Genomic DNA, 27,281 nt, shown 5'->3' on the forward strand with positions numbered 1-27,281 from the left:
TGGAACCGCGGCCTGGATCCCTCCTGAGAGCAGGAGCGCACGGCGTCACTGGTTGCTATGACGCCGTGCGCTCCCTGCTGCCGGCACAGTACAGTAATACACTGGTATAGATCATACCAGTGTATTACTGTATTGCGGCGGCAGCAGGGAGCGCACGGCGTCATAGCAACCAGTGACGCCGTGCGCTCCTGCTCTCAGGAGGGATCCAGGCCGCGGTTCCACGGCCCGCACACGGCTGTGAACAACGGCCGTGTGCATGGGGCCTTAGGCCTATTGCACATGACCGTATGGCTTTTTCAGTGTTTTGCGGTCCACAAAACACAGATCCGCAAAAAATATGGCTGACATCCATGTGCATTCAGTTTTTTGCGGAACAGAACTTTTGGCCCCTAATAGAACAGTATTATCCTTGTCCGTTATGCGGACAATAATAAGACATGTTACATCTTTAAAACGGAATGGAAAAAACTGAAATACGGAAACGGAAGTGCATTCCGTTTGTTTTTGCAGACCAGTTGAAATGAATGAACCAGAAATAGACCGCACTGCTGTGTGAGGTGGCCCGGATGGGTGCTCTCAGCCCACAGATTCACCCAATCTATAAACTACAACAATATTTCAAAAGAAAGGGCTGGGCACTCACTATATGGAGTATGTGGTACTTTTTTAGATAAAAATGCTATAATACTGATAAAATTGGCAATGACAATAATACTGATAAAAATATACTGCAATAAACAAATAGGTCTGGCCAGACTAAATAGTACCTTCACAGTAAAAACAATTAATTAGTAAAACCACAGAGTTCCAATCAAACGCAATGGTTATCCTTAAATCCAATGTCCAAAAATTTTGCATCAATAGACACAAGTCCAAAATTTCGGATAAATAATCATATAAAAAGAGTGGTATTATATTCAAGATATTCGATCCAATGTTCAAACATCTACATATAATCGTAGCTTATACAAATTTTTAGATATTGATTAGTCTGTATGAGGACCAAGTTACAACATCAAGAGATAGGACTCTGTGTCGCTTATATTCGTCGCAAAATGCTTATTCCATCTATGGTTATGTTGTTTACTCGCGAAACAGATGTCTGCAGGCGGATCCAATCGACAGTCCGCGGCGTCCCGCGTGGTGATCCAGATGCGATCCTCCGCTACTGCTTTATTCACGTAAGATCCTCCGCTACTGCTTTATTCACGTGAGATCCTCCGCTACTGCTTTATTCACGTGAGTATCGGTTTTATTTGTGGAATGGTAATGTGCGACTTCCCTCAGCAGTTTTCAAGGAATTTCGACAGCTGATGTCCTTTACTTTAACAAGCTTTCACTTACTGGCGCCAGTAGTTTCTTTAACAGTCCACAGATCCACACATGCATGTGATATGTTCTCAATAAGTTTTCTCCAGAGGAATTCAGAGCTGTAGAAGTTGGTGGTCCTTGTGTTGGATGAGGGGGGCCAGTACCAAACGCGTTTCGGGGCTCTTAGTGGCCCCTTCCATAATGCTGCTCCTTTTATAAGAGAATTTGGGAGTTTGCAAAATGGGAAATGGATCCGGTTGTCCTCAAACTCTGTAACGGATTTTTACCATGGAATCAATGGAATCTCCTCTCTGATAAGTTCAATACCTTCCACATTAATCTTCACTGTGCAAACTCACTGCATTCTATAGATCACATTGCACCAAAAAATGCATCATATTTAAAAAAAAACGCATATGTGGTTTTGATGCGTTTTTGATGCGTTTTCATTGGAAATCACTTTTTAAGACATGTTAGTCCATAAATAATCAATAGATTGTACATTAGATACTAAAACATCTAAAATGTCTAAAATCAATTGATGCCCCCATGTTAATATATTATGACTTAGAGAAATGGATAGAAGCCTAAAAACGATATAAAAAATATCAAAAGTGTGATAAACAGCTGGTTAAAACTACATTAATCAATTTATATGTCAATAGTGGCCTCCTGTGGCGCGAATTGTTTAAAGTTCAAAATTCAATATTCAATATTCAATGTCGACATTGAATATTGAATATTGAATTTTGAACTTTAAACAATTCGGGCATCAATTGATTTTAGACATTTTAGATGTTTTAGTATCTAATATTCAATCTATTGATTATTTATGGACTAACATGTCTTAAAAAGTGATTTCCAATGAAAACGCATCAAAAATGCATCAAAACCACATATGTGTTTTTTTTTTTTATATGATGCGTTTTTTGGTGCAATGTGATCTATAGAATGCAGTGAGTTTGCACAGTGAAGATTAATGTGGAAGGTATTGAACTTATCAGAGAAAAGAGCAGTATTCGATCCAAATTGATTCCATGGTAAAAATCCGTTACACAGTTTGAGGACAACCGGATCCATTTCCCATTTTGCAAACTCCCAAATTCTCTTATAAAAGGAGCAGCATTATGGAGGGGAGGTCAACCACTGAGGAAGGGGCCACTAAGAGCCCCGAAACGCGTTTGGTACTGGACCCCCTCAACCAACACAAGGACCACCAACTTCTACAGCTCTGAATTCCTCTGGAGAAAACTTATTGAGGACATATCACATGCATGTGTGGAGCTGTGGACTGTGAAAGAAACTACTGGCGCCAGTAAGTGAAAGCTTGTTAAAGTAAAGGACATCAGCTGTTGAATTCCTTGAAAACTGCTAAGGGAAGTCGCACATTACCATTCCACAAATAAAACCGATACTCATGTGAATAAAGCAGTAGCGGAGGATCGCATCTGGATTACAACGCGGGACGCCGCGGACTGTCGATTGGATCCGCCTGCAGACATCTGTTTCGCGAGTAAACAACATAATCATAGATGGAATAAGCATTTTGCGACGAATATAATCGACACAGAGTCCTATCTCTCGATGTTGTAACTTGGTCCTCATACAGACTAATCAATATATAAAAATTCGTATAGCCTGCGATTATATGTAGATGTTTGGACATTGGATCGAATATCTTGAATATAATACCACTCTTTTTATATGATTATTTATACAAAATTTTGGACTTGTGTCTATTGATGCGAAATTTTGGGACATTGGATTTAAGGATAACCATTGCGTTTGATTGGAACTCTGTGATTTTACTAATTGTTTTTACTGTGAAGGTACTATTTAGTCTGGCCAGACCTATTTGTTTATTGCAGTATATTTTTTTTCAGTATTATTATCATTGCCAATTTTATCAGTATTATAGCATTTTTATCTAATAAAATACCACATACTCCGTATAGTGAGTGCCCAGCCCTTCTTATGAAATACAGTTGAAATGAATGGTTCCGTATACAAACCATATAAGGAATGCAAAAAAAACTGAAAAAAAAACGTTGTGTGCATGAGGCCTTACTCTGATCTCCTCAGAATGGCAGCAATAAAGATGGTAATCAACATAGCTTCCGTTATCACAACGACTCATAGAAACATAGAAACATAGAATGTGTCGGCAGATAAGAACCATTTGGCCCATCTAGTCTGCCCAATATACTAAATACTATGGATAGCCCCTGGCCCTATCTTATATGAAGGATGGCCTTATGCCTATCCCATGCATACTTAAACTCCTCCACTGTATTTGCAGCTACCACTTCTGCAGGAAGGCTATTCCATGCATCCACTACTCTCTCAGTAAAGTAATACTTCCTGATATTACTTTTAAACCTTTGCCCCTCTAATTTAAAACTATGTCCTCTTGTAGCAGTTTTTCTTCTTTTAAATATTCTCTCCTCTTTTACCTTGTTGATTTTCTTTATGTATTTAAAAGTTTCTATCATATCCCCTCTGTCTCGTCTTTCTTCCAAGCTATACATGTTAAGGTCCTTTAATCTTTCCTGGTAAGTTTTATCCTGCAATCCATGCACTAGTTTAGTAGCTCTTCTCTGAACTCTCTCCAAAGTATCAATATCCTTCTGGAGATATGGTCTCCAGTACTGAGCACAATACTCCAAATGAGGTCTCACTATTGCTCTGTAGAGCAGCATGAGCACCTCCCTCTTTCTACTGGTAATTCCTCTCCCTATACACCCAAGCAGTCTGCTAGCATTTCCTGCTGCTCTATGACATTGTCTGCCTACCTTTAAGTCTTCTGAAATAATGATCCCTAAATCCCTTTCCTCAGATACTGAGGTTAGGACTGTATCACTGATTTTATATTCTGCTCTTGGGTTTTTACGTCCCGGGTGCATTATCTTGCACTTATCAACATTAAATTTTAGTTGCCAGATTTTTGACCATTCCTCAATATGGGAGTCCAAGCCCAAAGACTGCACTTTATTGATAAGCCTTCTATGTGGGACAGTATCAAAAGCCTTACTAAAGTCTAGATAAGCGATGTCTACTGCACCTCCTCCATCTATTATTTTAGTCACCCAATCAAAAAATCAATAAGATTAGTTTGACATGATCTCCCTGAAGTAAACCCATGCTGTTTTTCATCTTTCAATCCATGGGATTTTAGATGTTCCACAATTCTCTCCTTAAGTATGGTTCCCATTAATTTCCCCACTATTGATGTCAGGCTTACTGGCCTATAGTTGTCCGATTCCTCCCTACTACCTTTCTTGTGAATGGGCACAACATTTGCTAATTTCCAATCTTCTGGGACGACTCCTGTTGCCAGTGATTGGTTAAATAAATCTGTTAATGGTTTTGCTAGTTCACCGCTGAGCTCTTTTAATAGCTTTGGGTGTATCCCATCAGGCCCCTGTGACTTATTTGTATTAATTTTAGACAGTTGACTTAGAACCTCTTCCTCTGTAAAGACACATGCATCAAAAGATTGATTAGTCTTCTTTCCTAACTGAGGTCCTTCTCCTTCATTTTCCTTTGTAAAAACTGAACAGAAGTATTCATTGAGGCAGTCAGCTAGTTCTTTATCTTCTTCCATATACCTTCCTTCTTTTGTTTTTAATTTGGTAATTCCTTGTTTTAGTTTCCTTTTTTCATTTATGTATCTGAAGAATGTCTTATACCATTTTTTTCCCTGACTGAGCTAATTTCTCTTCTGCCTGTGCTTTAGAAGCTCCTATAACTTGTTTGGCCTCTCTCTGCCTAATCTTATAAATTTGCCTGTCATCCTCGTTTTGTTTTGTTTTTTTATAATTACTAAATGCAATCTTTTTGTTTTTAATCATTTTGGCCACTTCTGCTGAGTACCACAGTGGTCTCTTCCTTTTTTTGCTTTTACTGACAAGCCTAATGCAATTTTCTGTTGCCTTCAATAGTGCCGCTTTTAAGTAGTCCCATTTCTCCTGGACGCAAATGAAACTGTTCCAGTCTGATAGGGACTCGTATACCACTAATCTAATTTTAGAAAAGTCTGTTTTTCTAAAATCTAAAACTTTAGATTTTGTGTGGTGTGACTCAGTCACTGTACTTATAGTAAACCACACTGACTGGTGATCACTAGATCCCAAGCTTTCCCCTATAGTAATATCAGATACCAAATTCCCATTTGTGAATACTAAATCTAAAATGGCCTCCTTACGGGTTGGCTCCTCCACTACTTGCTGTAGAGATAATCCCAGTAGGGAATTTAGAATATCTGTACTCCTGGCAGAACTAGCTATTTTGGTTTTCCAGTTTACATCTGGAAGATTGAAGTCTCCCATAATGATAACTTCCCTCTCAATGTCATTTTAGCTATTTCCTCAACTAGTAGATCTAATTCTTTGACTTGGCTAGGTGGTCTATATATCACACCTACACGAGTTACCTTATGATTATCAAGCTGCAAGGTAACCCAAACTGACTCTAAATTGTTGTCGCTAACTTGTATCAAATTAGATTTTATGCTATCTTTCACATACAGGGCCACCCCTCCCCCCTTCTTGCCTTCTCTGTCTTTCCTGTATAGAGAGAACCCTGGTATTGATATATCCCAGTCATTAATCCTTTTGAACCACGTCTCAGTAACAGCCACTACATCTATATTCTCAGATGCCATTATAGCCTCAAGTTCATTGATCTTATTCCCTAGGCTGCGAGCATTTGTAGACAAGACTCTGAGCTTGTCATTTCTTAACCTTTGTGCTACTGGCCTCTTCTGGCATTGTTCCAGGGGGCAGTCGGACTGCTGGATTATCACTCTTTTCCTCCCCTTTCCTAGTTTAAATGCTCCTTAGCAAATACTTGGAACTGTTCACCGAGGACATTCGTTCCCTTGAGAGAAAGATGCAAACCATCTTTCTTTTTCCACACGGAGCAGTTCTGCAAAATCTACCTAGTTTTGATCAAACACTCCCAGGTTGTGATGTCTCTGTTCTCAAAACTACTCACCCACTACCCTCAGTTATGGTATGCCCTTCTTCGCAACACACAGGATTGTACACAGTCTGTAATAGTATTCACATGGTTGCTCACTGGATGTGTGGAATCGTCAAGGTCTGGAAAGTGAGTTATTAGTCCAGTGGCTATGACAATCTAAATGATTGTAGCTTCCTGAGGCAAGGCGTAGACAAACAACAGTCCAAGTTCGGTAACAGATGAATGATATTAATACAATATTAAAAACAATTGGCACTGCTGCGATACACATTTGAATATTGCAACAGGATCCGGTGATCAATGTCCAATATAAAATGATCTTCAGTGGTGCTCCAATGCCAAAATGTTCCAATCAATACATAATTATAGAAGAATGAACAGCAAGGCACGCTCCTACAATTAAAATTCTTTTTTATTTGGCTTGCAGGTTACTTAGAATGTGGAGAATATAAGACAGCAGCTGTTTTGTGCTTCCTAGCACTCCCTCTGGCTAAAAAGTACAAAAACTCCATGCCTTCCTTTTTTCACATACTATGTAACCTGAAAGCTAAATAAAGAAAAATGTAAACCGTAGATGCCGTTCAATCTTCTATAGTTATGAGATGGATGGATGTAGTTCTAGCATAAGGTAGATAAGTAGTCAGGTAATAGTCCAAGTTTAGTAACAGATAAATGACAATAGTTGTAGTCAGGTATCAGTCCAAGTTCAGTAACAGATAAGCACAACAGTTTGGGGAAATCTCAAGAGCAGTAGCTGGCAGGGCCTGGCTTAAATAGGAAGTCCAAGGGTGGAGCTTACTAGGCAAACAAGGCAAGACAATCAAGTAGCAAAAAATCTTCCATCGGATTCAGGAAAGAAGCTGTCCAGAATCACTAGTAGCCCAGTGAGAAGAGCTACTGACACAGTCTCTCACAGTGTTTCAGGCTGGCTAGTTAAAGTCCTGTATAGGCTTTGTTTGCTTCCAGGTTTCATGGACTAAATGTTTTTTTCTACCCCTCAGTTCCAACCTCAGCTCCTATGTTGAGCTGCTCTGTTGCTCTATCTATGCCCTGAGGTGTTGTACCCTTATAACTAGTATCACCTCCACCAGCTAGCTACACTGTCTGTCCAAAAAGATAGTCGCCATCTGGATTTAACTAAGCAAATAGTTATGAGCCTCCTATTGGATAATTAATGCATGGGCGATTATCTTTCAGCTGGCAACAAGTTATTTAACCCCAGCTGGTGCAATGAGTTGCTTCTCATTTCTTAAACAACCATGTCGAAAGACACATCTCGTGGTCGTGGAAAATATGTTAGTCTGTTTGAGAAGGGTCAAATCATTGGCATGCATCAAGCAGAGAAAACATCTAAGGAGATTGTAGAAACTACTAAAATTGGGTTAAGAACTTTCCAACGCATTATTAAAAACTGGAAGGATAGTGGGGACCCTACGTAAAAATGGAGAAGCCAAGCTTGAATAGAGGCGGGGGGTTAGACATCTATTGTCTGCCACATACAATGCTGTCTTGACATATTTTTCTGGGAGGTCATTATCAACTACTGACTCCAATTAGGATAATGGAATCAACACCTTTGACCCCATGCTGGGTATAATTACCAGATGTTGATTCAGTTACATATTTATTCCCAGAGAATTCTAGTACAGTCACTCAGAATTGAGAAAGCTCGTTGGAAGAATAAGTGAAACGTTTTCAAGAAATCTACAGTAAGTCCAGTTGCCTTGATTTATTCCTAACAGATATACCATGACCTGGATAAATGAAAACTTTCACAGACACATCATTTTCGAGGAAGAAATGTGGCGGGGAAAAATCCTGATTGATCGTGATCAGCGATCACTTAAAAGTTTGGTGAAATCGAATCTAAGAAAAACAACAGTAGAACTCAGGGATATGTTTAATAGCGAAAGTAAGAGCATTTCACATACACAATGAGAAGGGAACTCAAGGGATTGGGACTGAACAGCTGTGTAGCCGTAAGAAAACCACTAATCAGTGAGGAAAACCAGAAAAAAAGGCTTCAATTTGCTAGGGAGCATAAAGATTGGACTCTGGAGCAATGGAAGAAGGTTATGTGGTCTGATGAGTCCAGATTTACATTGTTCCAGAGTGATGGGCGCATCAGGGTAAGAAGAGAGGCAGATGAAGTGATGCACCCATCATGCCTAGTGCCTACTGTACAAGCCTGTGGGGGCAGTGCTATGATCTGGGGTTGCTGCACTTGGTCAGGTCTAGGTTCAGCAACAGTATGTGCTCCAAGAATGAGGTCAGCTGACTACCTGAACATACTGAATGGCCAGGTTATTACATCAATGGATTTTTTCTTCCCTGGTGGCACGGGCATATTCCAAGATGAAAATGCCAGGATTCATCGGGCACAAATTGTGAAAGAGTGGTTCAGGTATCATGAAACATCATTTTCACACATGGATTGGCCACCACAGTGTCCAGACCTTAACCCCATGTGGAGAAGGCTTTGCGCAGCAGTCAGACTCTACCATCATTAATGCAATGCATCATTGCAGAAGCTTATCGAAACAATTCCACAGCGAATGCATGCCGTAATCGGGCACAAATTGTGAAAGAGTGGTTCAGGGATCATGAAACATCATTTTCACACATGGATTGGCCACCACAGTGTCCAGACCTTAACCCCATTGAGAATCTCTGGGATGTGCTGGAGAAGGCTTTGCGCAGCAGTCAGACTCTACCATCATTAATGCAATGCATCATTGCAGAAGCTTATCGAAACAATTCCACAGCGAATGCATGCCGTAATGAAAGCTAAAGGCGGTCAAACAAAATATTTTTGGTGGCAACTTTTTTTTTGGGACGGGCAGTGTAGCTACACACAGGAATATTGCTAGCCATGTTTAAACCAGTATCAGGGAGTCCTGCTTTGGAACACATGGCATGACTGCACTTCTATTTATGCTACTCCAGGCATGTGCTTTCTATAGCTTAAAAGGGTATTCAAGCTTTTTGATATTGATGACCTACCCTCCATCCAATACCTGACACCCCCAGCGATCAGCTGTTTCAAGCAGCCACCAATGCCAGAAACTAAACAGTGGATGGAGCAAGGTGCAGACAGCTTTGTCCACTATGTAATGGCTGTGCTGGGTTAATGCAGCTCATATCTCATTTAAGTTAGTGTGCACTGGACATTTAACCCCTCAGATGTCATAGCCAATTGTGACCATCTGAGAGGTCTTCCCCCAGGAGCGTTGTTCTTTCAGGGCCTGAATGGCCCCACTATGAGATTAAGGGAATAGTTTGGTTGCTATGGCAGCCTGGGGCCCTCTCAAGTATCCAAGGCCTACCACAGCAATGTTCCTGTGGAGTCCTGCCCATGGCATAAGAACATAAGGAATCTCCAGATCATTTCAATTTATGGGAGAAGCAATCTAAAGATCCAATACTGAAGTCCCCTAGGGTGACTTAAAATGTGTAAAAAAAAAAAAAAAAAAAGCTTTTAAAAATATGAAAAATCAAAATCACCTCCCTTTCCCCATATTAAAAATAATCAATAAAAAAAAATAAACATCATAGGTATTGTCGATTCCCAAGATGCCCATACTATTAAAATATAAAAATATGTATCCTGCACTGTGAAAACGGTGATGTAAAGAAATCAAAACGGCAAAATCTGTTATTTAACGCTTCACCTCTCAAAAAAAATGTTTATAAAAAGTGATCAAAGTCAACGGCACACCATAATGGTATCAATAAAAACTACAGATCACCTTGCAAAAAACTAGCACCCATAAAATTCCGTAGACATATAAAAGTTATGGGGGTCAGAATATGACGATGCAAAGCAAAAGAAAATTTCTTCAAAAGGTTTTATTTTTTTTTTACTTTTAAAACACAAGAAAAACTATCGATGTAATAGTAATGACCCTGAAAATAAAGCTAACATTCCCAGTGTGGTAAAACTGTAAAAATTAAACCTATAAAACTATGGCAGAATTGCATTTATTTTCCAAATTCACCGCATGTGGAATTCTTTTTCCAGTTTCCCACTGCATTATGTGCAGTATTAAATGGTGACATTAGAAAGCACCACTTTCCTAAGAAAAAACATGCCCTCAAAAGGCTATGCAAAAAGTAAAAAAATAAAAAAGTTATGGTTTCAAGAAGGCAGGGAGTAAAATAAAAAACACAAAAATAGAAAATCACTGTGTCTGGAAGGGTTTAAAGGCGTTCTATCACAAAACAGCTCCCTTCATGTCTATGGGCTGTATCTGGTATTTTACAGCCCTTCTTCATTCACCAGAAATGAAAAATAAACAACACTCTCAAGTTCACCCATGAAAAAATAGTTAAAATTGTAATACAAAAGTGCACATGATACAAGACAATACTTCTTGACTTTAGACACAATGTAGTTTGGTTCCCTAGTAAATAAGTGAATTCATAGGACCAAATACTCTGATCGCTAAGGGGTTAAATCGCATATACAATTTTAATATATTTTCCTTCAGAACTTCTCAGCCATAAGAACTGATGAAACACTTCCATTATAACAAGACACATTCCTAGTTTTGCTCTATAATGTGTAATGTTAGTCTTGCACTTCATTTGCAATAAAGTTTTATCATTATCATGGCCTTAAAATAAGCCCGTAAGTCTTGCTGTGCTCTGACTTTACTTTAGTCATATTAGTTGTTAATAATTTTAGCACATAGCAGGAACTTTATCTCCTGGAAGCCAAATAAGTCATTTGTAAATAACATTGCTGAATGTATCACTATTCAAAAATAGTGAATGTAAATGTGCAGACCACCTTCGGTTCCGTCTGGGAGACATTTTCATCAATAGGTACACATCACAACAAGCTCATCTCTGACTGCTCTTACTAATGAGATGGAATCTCTCGAGAGACTGAACAAGGTTGCAATTACATTGTTGCTAAGAGATAAAATAAATACATGGCTTCTAAGGAAGAAGAGGCAACCAATGAGATGGACAAAAAGCTATTATTCTGCAAAAGCTTACAAGCTGGGTGCAATATTACGCACAATTTAGAAAACTTAGGTAAGAATATTATAAGAGATATTGAGCATGAGCAATAGAACAGCAGGCCATTTACTACAGGCAAATCGTGATGGCTTCTCTATATTAAAGTAAAACTGAAATGAGCCATAAATTCCTATGTTGGAAACAAGTTCACATTTTCTTTGTCAACTCTTCTGTCCGTTAAAACAATAATATGTGGTAAGCCATTTGGCCAATACAAGAAGTTGCCACAAGATGTCCACTTCTTCCAATAGGCCATAACTATCTAATTGGCAGGGATCCAACACCCCACACCTTAACTGATCAGCTGTTTGGTAGCAGCTCTGGAGCCAGAAGTAGATGCTCCCACTCAAGTGAATGAATGGGAGCAGCACTGCAGTTACCAACTCTGTCCACTACATGATGGATGGAGTTGTGTAGTTCCGACATCAGAGCTACTGCCAAACAGCTGATCTGAAATTGATGCCCTACCCTGCAGGTAGGCCATCAATATAAAAAAATACTGGAAAACCCCTTTAGGCTGACCACACATATTAGATGTATGTCAACTGAACCTACCAATTTTGAAAGGGTCAGTTAACCATGTAATGTGTATGTGTAATGGATTGGGTCCCAATCCATTTGTTCTCAGGGAGATAAACTGTATGCCACAGGTGGCAGTGGTCTTCTCCCATTCACAACACATGCATGGACAGTGATGAAGCCAGGTTACAGCAGCTGCTCAGAGGCTTTCTGCTTCCAGCTCTGTTCACTGTGTTTTTTCAGGTGCTAAGGGACTGCTAAGAACAGCTAAACGTGAGGGTGCCACAACTCATCTGATATTGATGATCCATCCTGAGTAGAGATGAGCGAATTGAAGCCGAAGAAGTGGAATTCAATCCGAATTTCAGGAAATATTTGATTCACACTGAATTCACAAATTACCTTGCGCTTCGTGGTAACGAATCACATTTTTTCCTAAAATGGCTGCTCTACGTGTGAGGACATGGGGAAAGGAACTCTGGGAAGGCGGGATCACCCATAATGCCATGCATGCAGCCAATCAGCAGCCAGCCAGCCCTGTGATGTAATAGCCCTATAAATAGTGTCAGCCATCTTAGATTTTGCCATTTACCAGCATACTTAGTGCAGGGAGAGATGTCTGCAGGCGCTAGGGACAGTGATAGGGCTCTTTCACACTTGCGTTCTTCTGTTCCGACATAGAGTTCCGTCGTCGGGGCTCTATGCCGGAAGAATCCTGATCAGGATTATCCCCATGCATTCTGAATGGAGAGAAATCCATTCAGGATGTCTTCAGTTCAGGACCGGAACGTTTTTTGGCCGGAGAAAATACAGCAGCATGCTGCACTTCTTGCTCCGGCCAAAAATCCTGAACACTTGCCGCAAGGCAGGATCCGGAATTAATGCCCATTGAAAGGCATTAATCCGGATCCGGCCTTAAGCTAAACGTCGTTTCGGCGCATTACCGGATCCGACGTTTTAGCTTTTTCTGAATGGTTAACATGGCTGCCAGTCCTGTTTGCCATGGTAAAGTGTAGTGGGGAGCGGGGGAGCAGTATACTTACCGTCCGTGCGGCTCCCCGGGGCGCTCCAGAGTGACGTCAGGGCGCCCCACGCGCATGGATGACGTGATCGCATGGACACGTCATCCATGCGCATGGGGCGCTCTGACGTCATTCTGGAGCGCCCCGGGAGCTGCACGGACAGTAAGTATACTGCTCCCCCGCTCCCCACTACTACTATGGGAACCAGGACTTTAATAGCGTCCTGGCTGCCATAGTAACGCTGGACGCATCTTGAAGACTGATCTGTCTTCAAATGCTTTCAGTTCACTTGCGTTTTTCCGGATCCGGCATGTAATTCGGATCCGGACAACGCAAGTGTGAAAGAGCCCTTAGAAAAAACTTAATTGTGCTAAAAGAAAACGATTTACAAGTGCAGGGCAAGATTATTCAAGGTGTAGGGAAAGGATAGGGAGGAATCATTCCACAGCATGTATGTTGAACTGGGTTCAGTTGGGGAGGTTACAGCCTGAGTAATAGGAACAATCCTATTACACCTTGCTGCACTGACTGACCCAAATTGCTATTGTTCAGCTCTGTAATTCCAGAAAAAACATTCTTATATTTGGCGGTCAGCGGTGCAGTTATATGTTCTAAAGCCCTTTGTGGCTTGTATTAGTGGCAGAAAAAAAGTATTTGCCATTGTGTGGCGAAGTGAGAAAATGACAGCCCTTTTTGGTGTGTATTAGTGGCAAAAAAAGGGCTTATTAGCCGTTGTGTGTTGAAGTGAGAAAATTACAGACTTTTTACTTTTTTTTTTTTTTTCTTTTATCTAACAGTATGTCAGACAGAGAAGTGCCAGGCCCTGCACAGGAGAGTGGCAGAGGTTTCTGGTGCAGGCAGAGGTTGCAGCAGAGTAAGGCCCCTTTCACACGGGCGAGTTTTCCGTGCGGGTGCGATGCGTGCGGTGAACGCATTGCACCCGCACTGAATCCTGACCCATTCATTTCTATGAGACTGTGCACACGAGCGGTGATTTTCACGCATCACTTGTGCGTTGCGTGAAAATCGCAGCATGCTCCTCTTTGTGCGTTTTTCACGTAACGCAGGCCCTATAGAAATGAATGGGGTTGCGTGAAAATCGCATGCATCCGCAAGCAAGTGCGGATGCGGTGCGATTTTCACGCATGGGTTCTAGGTGACAGTCTATTCACTGTATTATTTTCCCTTATAACATGGTTATAAGGGAAAATAATAGCATTCTGAATACAGAATGCTTTGTATAATAGTGCTGGAGGGGTTAAAAATAATAAAAAAGTTAACTCACCTTCTCCTCTTGTTAGCGCAGATGCCGGTCTGTTCTTTATCTGTGGGCTAAAGGACCTTTGATGACGTCAGATCACATGCTCCATCACCATGGTGATGGACCATGTGATTGGAGCATGTGATCTGACGTCACCTCAGGTCATTCAGTCCACAGCTAAAGAACAGAGTGGCATCTGCGCGAACAAGAGGAGAAGGTGAGTTAACTTTTTTATTATTTTTAACCCTTCCAGCACTATTATACAAAGCATTCTGTAGTCAGAATGCTATTATTTTCCCTTATAACCATGTTATAAGGGAAAATAATACAATCTTCAGAACATCAATCCCAAGCCCGAACTTCTGTGAAGAAGTTCGGGTCTGGGTACCAAACATGCGCGATTTTTCTCACGCAAGTGCAAAACGCATGACAATGTTTTGCACTCGCGCAGAAAAATCGCGCATTTTCCCGCAACGCACCCGCCTCTTATCCGGGCAAAAAACATGACGCCCGTGTGAAAGAGGCCTAAGGGGCCTTGGCAGCAGGGGTCACTTCGAGAGGCCTGAGCTCCCAGTGTCAGCTAGCAGTCGTGTCTTGACCAGAAACGCAGCGGTTCTTTAATGGTTGACTCGGTCATCTCTGTTTTGGATCCACTCCTGTTTTTTTTTAATTAGAAATACTGATGGATTACTGACCAAATGCTGACCGATTATTGTGCGATTTTTCTGCGCGAGTGCAAAACATTGTCATGCGTTTTGCACTCGCATGAGAAAAATCGCGCATGTTTGGTACCCAAACCCGAACTTCTTCACAGAAGTTCGGGCTTGGGATTGATGTTCTGAAGATTGTATTATTTTCCCTTATAGCATGGTTATAAGGGAAAATAATAGCATTCTGAATACAGAATGCTTAGTATAATAGTGCTGGAAGGGTTAAAAAAAAAAAAAACGTTAACTCACCTTCTCCTCTTGATCGCGTAGTTCCCGGTCGGTCTCTTCTTTAGCTGTGGGCTAAATGACCTGTGGTGATGTCAGATCACATGCTCCAATCACATGGTCCATCACCATGGTGATGGAGCATGTGATGTGACATCACCACAGGTCCTTTAGCCCACAGCTAAAGAAGAGACTGACCGGGAACTACGCGATCAAGAGGAGAAGGTGAGTTAACTTTTTTATTTTTTAAACCCTTCCAGCACTATTATACTAAGCATTCTGTATTCAGAATGCTATTATTTTCCCTTATAACCATGCTATGAGGGAAAATAATACAGTGAATAGACTGTCACCTAGAACCCATGCGTGAAAATCACACCGCATCCGCACTTGCTTGCGGATGCTTGCGATTTTCACGCAACCCCATTCATTTCTATGGGGCCTGCGTTACGTGAAAAACATGCTGCGATTTTCACGCAACGCATAAGTGATGCGTGAAAATCACCGCTCATGTGAACAGCCCCATAGAAATGAATGGGTCAGGATTCAGTGCGGGTGCAATGCGTTCAACTCACGCATCGCACCCGCGCGGAATACTCGCCCGTGTGAAAGGGGCCTAAGTGTTTAAAAGAACAGGTTCTGTAGACATCTATGTGGAATCAGCTGACGATGGTGTAAAAAGAGGTGCGCTTCTTCTTGGGGCTAACATCGACCTGTAAGGCTGAGTTCATACCCAAGTTATTTGGTCAGTTTTGGCCCCCCGTGACTGCTCAAATAAGTGAAGTCTGCAGTGGTTCTAAGAGCGACGCCTGTCATCTGCATGTCATTCTGACCTACAGTATTATTTCACTACCACAGCAGACTCCCTATGCGTGTTACTGCAAGGCACAGTGTTTTACACCACTATAAAGGCTCTCTGCAGCCAGGAAATGTGCCATAAATATATTGGGTGAATAAAAGTTTAAAAAAATTCACTTATTTCTAATCCTGAGGATGGGTCAATGACAGCGAGATTAGCACAGTCCCCAGTTGATAAATCCAAGGAAGAGTGACTGCTTCCAGTTATTAGTTGTGGGGCAACTTGTAACAGGTGTTGAATTCTCCTGTTGCACCATCATAGGCAAAAATAAATATTAAAATAAACTGGTCTTTACATTGGCTAATAGAATTGGGAAACTCAATTTATGAATTCACATTCCCTATTGGGGTATAGGGTATAGAGATTAAATCCTTTAATCTTCTGTCTACCACCATATTGCTAAACCTATTTGTATATGTATAGGCGTGCACAGCCTATTGCATTAGGGTGTGCACCCTAAAGCACAAACACACACGCACGTGTGTGTATATACTGTGTATATATATATATATATATTATATACATACACACACAGGCCGGGCACCACCCTAGCATTGGCGGGACTCCGCCTCTGCGCCTAGGAACAATATATAGGGGGGCACATAAGATACTACAGTCAAAAATGGGGGGGGGGACTAATAATTTTCACCACTTAATCATACTACTGAAAAAAACAAAATAAGTATATATAAATAAGATTACAAAATAGGAGAGTATTGCGGTATGCAGGGATGCCTTTTTATTGTACTATCCTAATACTTAAAAGACAAGCTTTCAATAGTTTTCCTTTCTTCCTTGGTATTGCTTCAGACCTGAGAAAGAGAGAAACACTCTCCAAAACTGTTCTTTAGAGTTTAAAGCAGTTTCAGCACTATAATAAAATAATTTACTTACAAAAGAAGCCATTCAGTCGTCTGCTGTGCCGTCCTCTCCTTGCTTCCGCGGATCTTCCCCTGCTTTCAGTCTCTCCTCAGTGCGCAGGTGTTATTGGGGATCTGTGGATGACACAGTGTTATGGGGGATCTGTGGATGACACACTGTTATGGGGGCATCTGTGGATGACACACTGTTATGGGGGCATCTGTGGATGACACACTGTTATGGGGGGCATCTGTGGATGACACACTGTTATGGGGGACCTGTGGATTACATATAACTGAGGAGGGCTATCAGGGGATATTATACAGGGGGTAATATAACTGAGGGGTATCAGGGTAAATTATACAGGGGGTAATATAACCAAGGAGTATCAGGGTACATTATACAGGGGTAATATAACTGATGAGGGCTATCAAGGACATACCCTGATACCCCTTAGTTATATTAGGTATTCCTGACGAAGCCAGCAAGTCTGGCGATACGCGTTGGGCTTTTTTCCTGACCGCCACACATACCCCCACTATGCTACCTCTATGATAAGTATTCCAGCTTCTTAATTTATTGTTGATGGATTTTATGCACTTTATATTGTCATATATTTATTGATTTGGGGGCATGCTTATGACTTTTGTGGTGAGTCAGGGTGTCATGTGTACATGTATGGTTCACATGGCCCTGATTTGTTGTATACAACGATTTTAATGCATGTCTGTTGCTTTAAATAAATTTTATATATTTTAGATGTGCGGCTCCCATTTCAGTATTCTTTTTTCTTTTCTTTGAATCACATTGTGTATCTCATACCATGAGCCGGCACTCTTACTTAATCTGGATGTGCCCCTGCTTTTTGAAATTACATAGTTATATTACCCCTCTATAATAATGTCCCTTGATACCCCTTAGTTATATTACCCTGTATAATAATGTACACCGATACCCCTTAGTCATATTACCCCGCCCTGTATAATTTAACCTGATACCCCTCAGTTATATTATATAACTGAGGGGTATCAGGGTACATTATACAGGGGTAATATAACTGAGGAGTGCTATCGGGGACATAATACAGGGGTGAGGGGTAAGATAAGTTATATTACCCCTGTATAATGTCTGATAGTAGCCTAACCCTCCTCAGTTATATTACCCCTAATGTACCCTGATACCCCTAGTTATATTACCCCCTGTATAATATACCCTGATAACCCTCAGATATATTATATAACTGAGGGGTATCAGAGTAATACAGGGGACAACAGAGGAGGTGTAGCACTGTAGGACAGGGGGTTACAAACGTACATACTTCTTTTTTATATGCCCTCAGCCCTCACCCCCACCTCACAAACTTGTAGGCGCGCTAGGTACACACAGATGCAGCGTGACGTCACGTCAACTCAGCCTGCGCTGCACAGCACGCACCGTACGGCTCACTCTCTGCCTCCGCTGGGTCCAGGACTCCACCCCCTATGGGAATACTAGCCACCGCCCGCCACCCACCCACAGCCAGGTATTGTACAAACCGGATTCCAAAAAAGTTGGGACACTATACAAATCGTGAATAAAAACTGAATGCAATGATGTGGAGGTGCCAACTTCTAATATTTTATTCAGAATAGAACATAAATCACGGAACAAAAGTTTAAACTGAGAAAATGTACCATTTTAAGGGAAAAATATGTTGAATCAGAATTTCATGGTGTCAACAAATCCCCAAAAAGTTGGGACAAGGCCATTTTCACCACTGTGTGGCATCTCACCTTCTTCTTACAACACTCAACAGACGTCTGGGGACCGAGGAGACCAGTTTCTCAAGTTTAGAAATAGGAATGCGCTCCCATTCTTGTCTAATACAGGCCTCTAACTGTTCAATCGTCTTGGGCCTTCTTTGTTGAACCTTCCTCTTTATGATGCGCCAAATGTTCTCTATAGGTGAAAGATCTGGACTGCAGACTGGCCATTTCAGTACCCGGATCCTTCTCCTACGCAGCCATGATGTTGTGATTGATGCAGAATGTGGTCTGGCATTATCTTGTTGAAAAATGCAGGGTCTTCCCTGAAAGAGATGACGTCTGGATGGGAGCATATGTTGTTCTAGAACCTGAATATATTTTTCTGCATTGATGGTGCCTTTCCAGACATGCAAGCTGCCCATGCCACACACACTCATGCAACCCCATACTATCAGAGATGCAGGCTTCTGAACTGAGCGTTGATAACAACTTGGGTTGTCCTTGTCCTCTTTGGTCCGGATGACATGGCATCCCAGATTTCCAAAAAGAACTTCAAATCGTGACTCATCTGACCACAAAACAGTCTTCCATTTTGCCACACTCCATTTTAAATGATCCCTGGCCCAGTGAAAACGCCTGAGCTTGTGGATCGTGCTTAGAAATGGTTTCTTCTTTGCACTGTAGAGTTTCAGCTGGCAACGGCGGATGGCACGGTGGATTGTGTTCACTGACAATGGTTTCTGGAAGTATTCCTGAGCCCATTCTGTGATTTCCTTTACAGTAGCATTCCTGTTTGTGGTGCAGTGTTGTTTAAGGGCCCGGAGATCACGGGCATCCAATATGGTTTTACGGCCTTGACCCTTACGCACAGAGGTTGTTCCAGATTCTCAGAATCTTCGGATGATGTTATGCACAGTTGATGATGATAGATGCAAAGTCTTTGCAATTTTTCACTGGGTAGCACCTTTCTGATATTGCTCCACTATCTTTCTGCGCAACATTGTGGGAATTGGTGATCCTATAACCATCTTGGCTTCTGAGAGACACTGCCACTCTGAGAAGCTCTTTTTATACCCAATCATGTTGCCAATTGACCTAATTAGTGTTAATTGGTCTTCCAGCTCTTCGTTATGCTCAAATTTACTTTTTCCAGCCGCTTATTGCTACTTGTCCCAACTTTTTGGGGATTTGTTGACACCGTGAAAATTTGAATCAACGTATTTTTCCTTTAAAATGATACATTTACTCGGATTAAACGTTTGATCTGTCATCTACGTTATATTACAAATAAAATATTGACATTTGTCATCTCCACATCATTGCATTCAGTTTTTATTCACAATTTGTTTAGTGTCCCAACTTTTTTGGAATCCGGTTTGTAAATTAATTTACAGTGAGGCGGGCGGCGGCATTCAGCATAACAGACAGGGGAATCAGCGGGGGGGCAGTGAGCACGGAGGTGACTATTAGGGTGTGCCCAGGCACACCCGGCACACCCCGTGCGCATCCAGTGCACACACGTGAAGGACAGCACCATAAGATTTAAGACCACTGAAGAAGGCCTTGACAGGCCGAAACGTCTGGTCATCATCTCACCTATATAATTGAGCTGTTTAAACGTGCACTGGAACTTGGTCATATGATGACAAAAATTAAGAATTAAAAATAAAATTCAATAAGTAAGAAGATAAGCTGTGTGCTGCAATTATTCTATTTTTAAATGCCTGTATAGGGCTTAAAGGGTGAATACCCAGGGAGCCACCTTAGTATCCCCAAGCAAGATCTGTTGAAGTGACACAGCGGATCCACATCCGCTTTGTAACAGTATTTGCATGATAATTTTGTTTTGTATATCTGAGGATACAAGATGTTTCACTAGAAATAGATTTTATTAAGAAATCTCAACATGTTTAGGCTGAGAATAATCAAATAAAATGTAGACACATTCCTTTGGCACTAAACTATATGCAAACAGTGAATATATGAATAATTTTAAATTGCATTTCAGCTATAGTTACTATAGGTGAGAAATTTTTGGCACACTTTTTATAAAATTGTGTGACCCGCACCAGCCAAGACTAGGTAGCAACATTATTCAGTTCTGTGTATAACAGGAGGTTTTCCTCTGTATATGGAGAAAAATCACAACAGACCTTGAGATTACTGCAACATTTCCAACATTTGTGTAGAAAATACAAATTTCCCAGTGCTACTAAAATAATCAAGGAATGTTAACAGTGTGCAAGTCACTTTGTCAGTGATCCCATTCTTGATAGAGTGCAAAAGTATGTTTTCCTGTTCTTTCTTCGACTTTTAAATACTGCATGCGTTAAACCAAATAAATCACTAACATAGCTTTCTCATTTAGACTCATTTATTTTTCAACACGTCTACGTACTGTAGGTTTACTGCACCTGGCATAGCTAGCACTTTGTGGTTATGATGATGTAATGAATTAGCTGACAGGACTGAGAATCACATCTGCTGAAAAACCTTTGCAACTAACAGCTATCTACACCACTTACCACCCATCTCTTAATCTCTTATATATATAAAAATGAGTTTCTGTCTGTCTAGAGGTCTGTCTAGACGTTCTTTATGCGTGACCAAACGACTGGACCGATCTTCACCAAATTTGGCACACAGGTACATCAGGTGTCCGGGGAGGTTTTAGACCGGGTCTCAGCTCTCTAGGACAAAAAATGACCTGCATTAGCCAACAGAAACCTGCAAGTCTTTCACTCAAATCCCAACTTCCATACACGGTCACATGTCCCTTAGCAGCCAATAGAAGCTTGCAGGTCCTACACCAGGTTGCCATAACAACTGATCACAAGTTTTAGCAGTTTGCAGGTCCTTAAATATTCAGTCATATGACGTATGACGGAACAACTACACTGTTACATGCATGGGGGGCAGGGGCCACTATTAAATGGACTAGAGCTGTGGAGTTCACTGTTAAAGGGGCAGGCACTGTGAAGGTCACTGTTAAAGGGACAGGCACTTCGGAGGTCACTGTTAAAGGGGTAGGGCACTGTGGAAGTCACTGTTAAAGGGATGGTCAAGGTTAAAGGGGCGGGAACTGTGGAAGTCACTGTTAAAAGGGGAAGCCACTATGAAGGTCACTGTTAAAGAGGTATTCAATGTAAAAGGGTTGGGCACTGTGGAGGTCCCTGTTAAAGGGGCGGTCACTGTTAAAGGGGTGCGCATTGTGGAGGTCACTGTTAACCACTTCAGCCCCGCTAGGTGAAACCCCCTTCATGACCAGGCCACTTTTTACACTTCGGCACTACACTCCTTTCACCGTTTATCGCTCGGTCATGCAACTTACCACCCAAATGAATTTTACCTCCTTTTCTTCTCACTAATAGAGCTTTCATTTGGTGGTATTTTATTGCTGCTGACATTTTTACTTTTTTTGTTATTAATCAAAATGTAACGATTTTTTGGCAAAAAAATGACATTTTTCACTTTCAGCTGTGAAATTTTGCAAAAAAAAACGACATCCATATATAAATTTTTCGCTAAATTTATAGTTCTACATGTCTTTGATTAAAAAAAAATGTTTGGGCAAAAAAAAAATGGTTTGGGTAAAAGTTATAGCATTTACAAACTATGGTACAAAAATGTGAATTTCCGCTTTTTGAAACGGCTCTGATTTTCTGAGCACCTGTCATGTTTCCTGAGGTTCTACAATGCCCAAACAGTAGAAAAACCCCACAAATGACCCCATTTCGGAAAGTAGACACCCTAAGGTATTCGCTGATGGGCATAGTGAGTTCATAGAACTTTTTATTTTTTGTCACAAGTTAGCGGAAAATGATGATGTTTTTTTTTTTTTTTTTTTTCTTACAAAGTCTCATATTCCACTAACTTGCGACAAAAAATAAAAAATTCTAGGAACTCACCATGCCCCTCACAGAATACCTTGGGGTGTCTTCTTTCCAAAATGGGGTCACTTGTGGGGTAGTTATACTGCCCTGGCAATTTAGGGGCCCAAATGTGTGAGAAGAACTTTGCAATCAAAATGTGTAAGAAATGACCGGTGAAATCCGAAAGGTGCACTTTGGAATATGCGCCCCTTTGCCCACCTTGGCAGCAAAAAAGTGTCACACATGTGGTATCGCCGTACTCAGGAGAAGTTGGGGAATGTGTTTTGGGGTGTCATTTTACATATACCCATGCTGGGTGAGAGAAATATCTTGGCAAAAGATAACTTTTCCCATTTTTTTATACAAAGTTGGCATTTGACCAAGATATTTTTCTCACCCAGCATGGGTATATGTAAAATGACACCCCAAAACACATTCCCCAACTTTTCCTGAGTACGGCGATACCAGATGTGTCACACTTTTTTGCTGCCAAGGTGGGCAAAGGGGCACATATTCCAAAGTGCACCTTTCAGATTTTGCAGGCCATTTTTTACACATTTTGATTGCAACGTTCTTCTCACACATTTGGGCCCCTAAATTGCCAGGGCAGTATAACTATGCCACAAGTGACCCCATTTTGGAAAGAAGACATCCTAAGGTATTCCGTGAGGGGCACTGCGAGTTCCTAGAATTTTTTATTTTTTGTCACAAGTTAGCGGAAAATGATGATTTTTTTTTTTCTCTTTTTTCCTTACAAAGTCTCATATTCCACTAACTTGCGACAAAAAATAAAAAATTCTAGGAACTCGCCATGCCCCTCACGGAATACCTTGGGGTGTCTTCTTTCCAAAATGGGGTCACTTGTGGCGTAGTTATACTGCCCTGGCAATTTAGGGGCCCAAATGTGTGAGAAGTACTTTGCAATCAAAATCTGTAAAAAATGACCGGTGAAATCCGAAAGGTGCACTTTGGAATATGTGCCCCTTTGCCCACCTTGGCATCAAAAAAGTGTCACACATCTGGTATCGCCGTACTCAGGAGAAGTTGGGGAATGTGTTTTGGGGTGTCATTTTACATATACCCATGCTGGGTGAGAGAAATATCTTGGCAAAAGATAACTTTTCCCATTTTTTTATACAAAGTTGGCATTTGACCAAGATATTTTTCTCACCCAGCATGGGTATATGTAAAATGACACCCCAAAACACATTCCCCAACTTCTCCTGAGTACGGCGATACCAGATGTGTCACACTTTTTTGCTGCCAAGGTGGGCAAAGGGGCACATATTCCAAAGTGCACCTTTCAGGATTTTGCAGGGCATTTTTTACACATTTTGATTGCAAAGTTCTTCTCACACATTTGGGCCCCTAAATTGCCAGGGCAGTATAACTATGCCACAAGTGACCCCATTTTGGAAAGAAGACATCCTAAGGTATTCCGTGAGGGGCACTGCGAGTTCCTAGAATTTTTTATTTTTTGTCACAAGTTAGCGGAAAATGATGATTTTTTTTTTTCTCTTTTTTCCTTACAAAGTCTCATATTCCACTAACTTGCGACAAAAAATAAAAAATTCTAGGAACTCGCCATGCCCCTCACGGAATACCTTGGGGTGTCTTCTTTCCAAAATGGGGTCACTTGTGGCGTAGTTATACTGCCCTGGCAATTTAGGGGCCCAAATGTGTGAGAAGTACTTTGCAATCAAAATCTGTAAAAAATGACCGGTGAAATCCGAAAGGTGCACTTTGGAATATGTGCCCCTTTGCCCACCTTGGCATCAAAAAAGTGTCACACATCTGGTATCGCCGTACTCAGGAGAAGTTGGGGAATGTGTTTTGGGCTGTCATTTTACATATACCCATGCTGGGTGAGAGAAATATCTTGGCAAAAGACAACTTTTCCAATTTTTTTATACAAAGTTGGCATTTGACCAAGATATTTTTCTCACCCAGCATGGGTATATGTAAAATGACACCCCAAAACACATTGCCCCAACTTCTCCTGAGTACGGCGATACCAGATGTGTCACACTTTTTTGCTGCCAAGGTGGGCAAAGGGGCACATATTCCAAAGTGCACCTTTCGGATTTTGCAGGGCATTTTATACACATTTTGATTGCAAAGTTCTTCTCACACATTTGGGCCCCTAAATTGCCAGGGCAGTATAACTACCCCACAAGTGACCCCATTTTGGAAAGAAGACACCCCAAGGTATTCCGTGAGGGGCATGGCGAGTTCCTAGAATTTTTTATTTTTTGTCGCAAGTTAGTGGAATATGAGACTTTGTAAGGAAAAAAGAAAAAAAAAAGAAAAATCATCATTTTCCGCTAAATTGTGACAAAAAATAAAAAATTCTAGGAACTCGCCGTGCCCCCCACGGAATACCTTGGGGTGTCTTCTTTCCAAAATGGGGTCACTTGTGGCGTAGTTATACTGCCCTGGCAATTTAGGGGCCCAAATGTGTAAGAAGTACCTTGAAATCAAAATGTGTAAAAAATGGCCTGCGAAATCCGAAAGGTGCCCCTTTGCCCACCTTGGCTGCAAAAAAGTGTCACACATCTGGTATCGCCGTACTCAGGAGAAGTTGGGCAATGTGTTTTGGGGGGTCATTTTACATATACCCATGCTGGGTGAGAGAAATATCTTGGCAAAAGACAACTTTTCCCATTTTTTTATACAAAGTTGGCATTTGACCAAGATATTTCTCTCACCCAGCATGGGTATATGTAAAATGACACCCAAAAACACATTCCCCAACTTCTCCTGAGTACGGCGATACCACATGTGTGACACTTTTTTGCAGCCTAGATGCGCAAAGGGGCCCAAATTCCTTTTAGGAGGGCATTTTTAGACATTTGGATCCCAGACTTCTTCTCACACTTTCGGGCCCCTAAAAAGCCAGGGCAGTATAAATACCCCACATGTGACCCCACTTTGGAAAGAAGACACCCCGAGGTATTCATTGAGGGGCATGGCGAGTTCCTAGAATTTTTTTTTTTTTTTGCATAAGTTAGCGGATATTGATTTTTTTTGTTTTTTTTTCTCACAAAGTCTCACTTTCCGCTAACTTAGGACAAAAATTTCAATCTTTCATGGACTCAATATGCCCCTCAGCGAATACCTTGGGGTGTCTTCTTTCCGAAATGGGGTCACATGTGGGGTATTTATACTGCCCTGGCTTTTTAGGGGCCCTAAAGCGTGAGAAGTCTGGAATATAAATGTCTAAAAATGTTTACGCATTTGGATTCCGTGAGGGGTATGGTGCGTCCATGTGAGATTTTATTTTTTGACACAAGTTAGTGGAATATGAGACTTTGTAAGAAAAAACAAAAACAAACAAAAAATGTCCGCTAACTTGTGCCAAAAAAAATGGCTGAATGGAGCCTTACCAGGGGGGGAGTGATCAATGACAGGGGGGTGATCAATGACAGGGGAGTGATCAATGACAGGGGGGTGATCACCCATATAGACTCCCTGATCACCCCCCTGTCATTGATCACCCCCCCTGTAAGGCTCCATTCAGACGTCCGCATGATTTTTACGGATCCATGGATACATGGATCGGATCCACAGAACGCATGCGGACGTCTGAATGGAGCCTTACAGGGGGGTTATCAATGACAGGGGGTGATCAGGGTAATCAGGGTGATCACCCCCCTGTCACTGATCATCCCCCCTGTAAGGCTCCATTCAGACGTCCGCATGATTTTTACGGATCCATGGATACATGGATCGGATCCACAGAACGCATGCGGACGTCTGAATGGAGCCTTACAGGGGGGTTATCAATGACAGGGGGTGATCAGGGTAATCAGGGTGATCACCCCCCTGTCACTGATCACCCCCCTGTAAGGCTCCATTCAGACATCCGCATGATTTTTTACGGATCCATGGATACATGGATCGGATCCACAAAACGCATGCGGACGTCTGAATGGAGCCTTACAGGGGGGTTATCAATGACAGGGGGTGATCAGGGTAATCAGGGTGATCACCCCCCTGTCACTGATCACCCCCCCTGTAAGGCTCCATTCAGACATCCGCATGATTTTTTACGGATCCATGGATACATGGATCGGATCCACAGAACGCATGCGGACGTCTGAATGGAGCCTTACAGGGGGGTTATCAATGACAGGGGGTGATCAGGGTAATCAGGGTGATCACCCCCCTGTCACTGATCACCCCCCCTGTAAGGCTCCATTCAGACATCCGCATGATTTTTTACGGATCCATGGATACATGGATCGGATCCACAGAACGCATGCGGACGTCTGAAAGGAACCTTACAGGGGGGTTATCAATGACAGGGGGTGATCAGGGTAATCAGGGTGATCACCCCCCTGTCACTGATCACCCCCCCTGTAAGGCTCCATTCAGACATCCGCATGATTTTTTACGGATCCATGGATACATGGATCGGATCCACAGAACGCATGCGGACGTCTGAATGGAGCCTTACAGGGGGGTTATCAATGACAGGGGGTGATCAGGGTAATTAGGGTGATCACCCCCCTGTCACTGATCACCCCCCCTGTAAGGCTCCATTCAGACGTCCGCATGATTTTTACGGATCCATGGATACATGGATCGGATCCGTAAAAATCATGCGGACGTCTGAATGGAGCCTGACAGGGGGGTGATCAATGACAGGGGGGTGATCAATGACAGGGGGTGATCAGGGAGTGTATATGGGTGATCACCCGCCTGTCATTGATCACCCCCCTGTAAGGCTCCATTCAGACGTCCGCATGATTTTTACGGATCCATGGATACATGGATCGGATCCGTAAAAATCATGCGGACGTCTGAATGGAGCCTGACAGGGCGGTGATCAATGACAGGGGGTGATCAGGGAGTGTATATGGGTGATCACCCGCCTGTCATT

This window comes from Bufo gargarizans, chromosome 1, assembly GCF_014858855.1.
Source record: "Bufo gargarizans isolate SCDJY-AF-19 chromosome 1, ASM1485885v1, whole genome shotgun sequence".
NCBI lineage: Eukaryota > Metazoa > Chordata > Amphibia > Anura > Bufonidae > Bufo > Bufo gargarizans.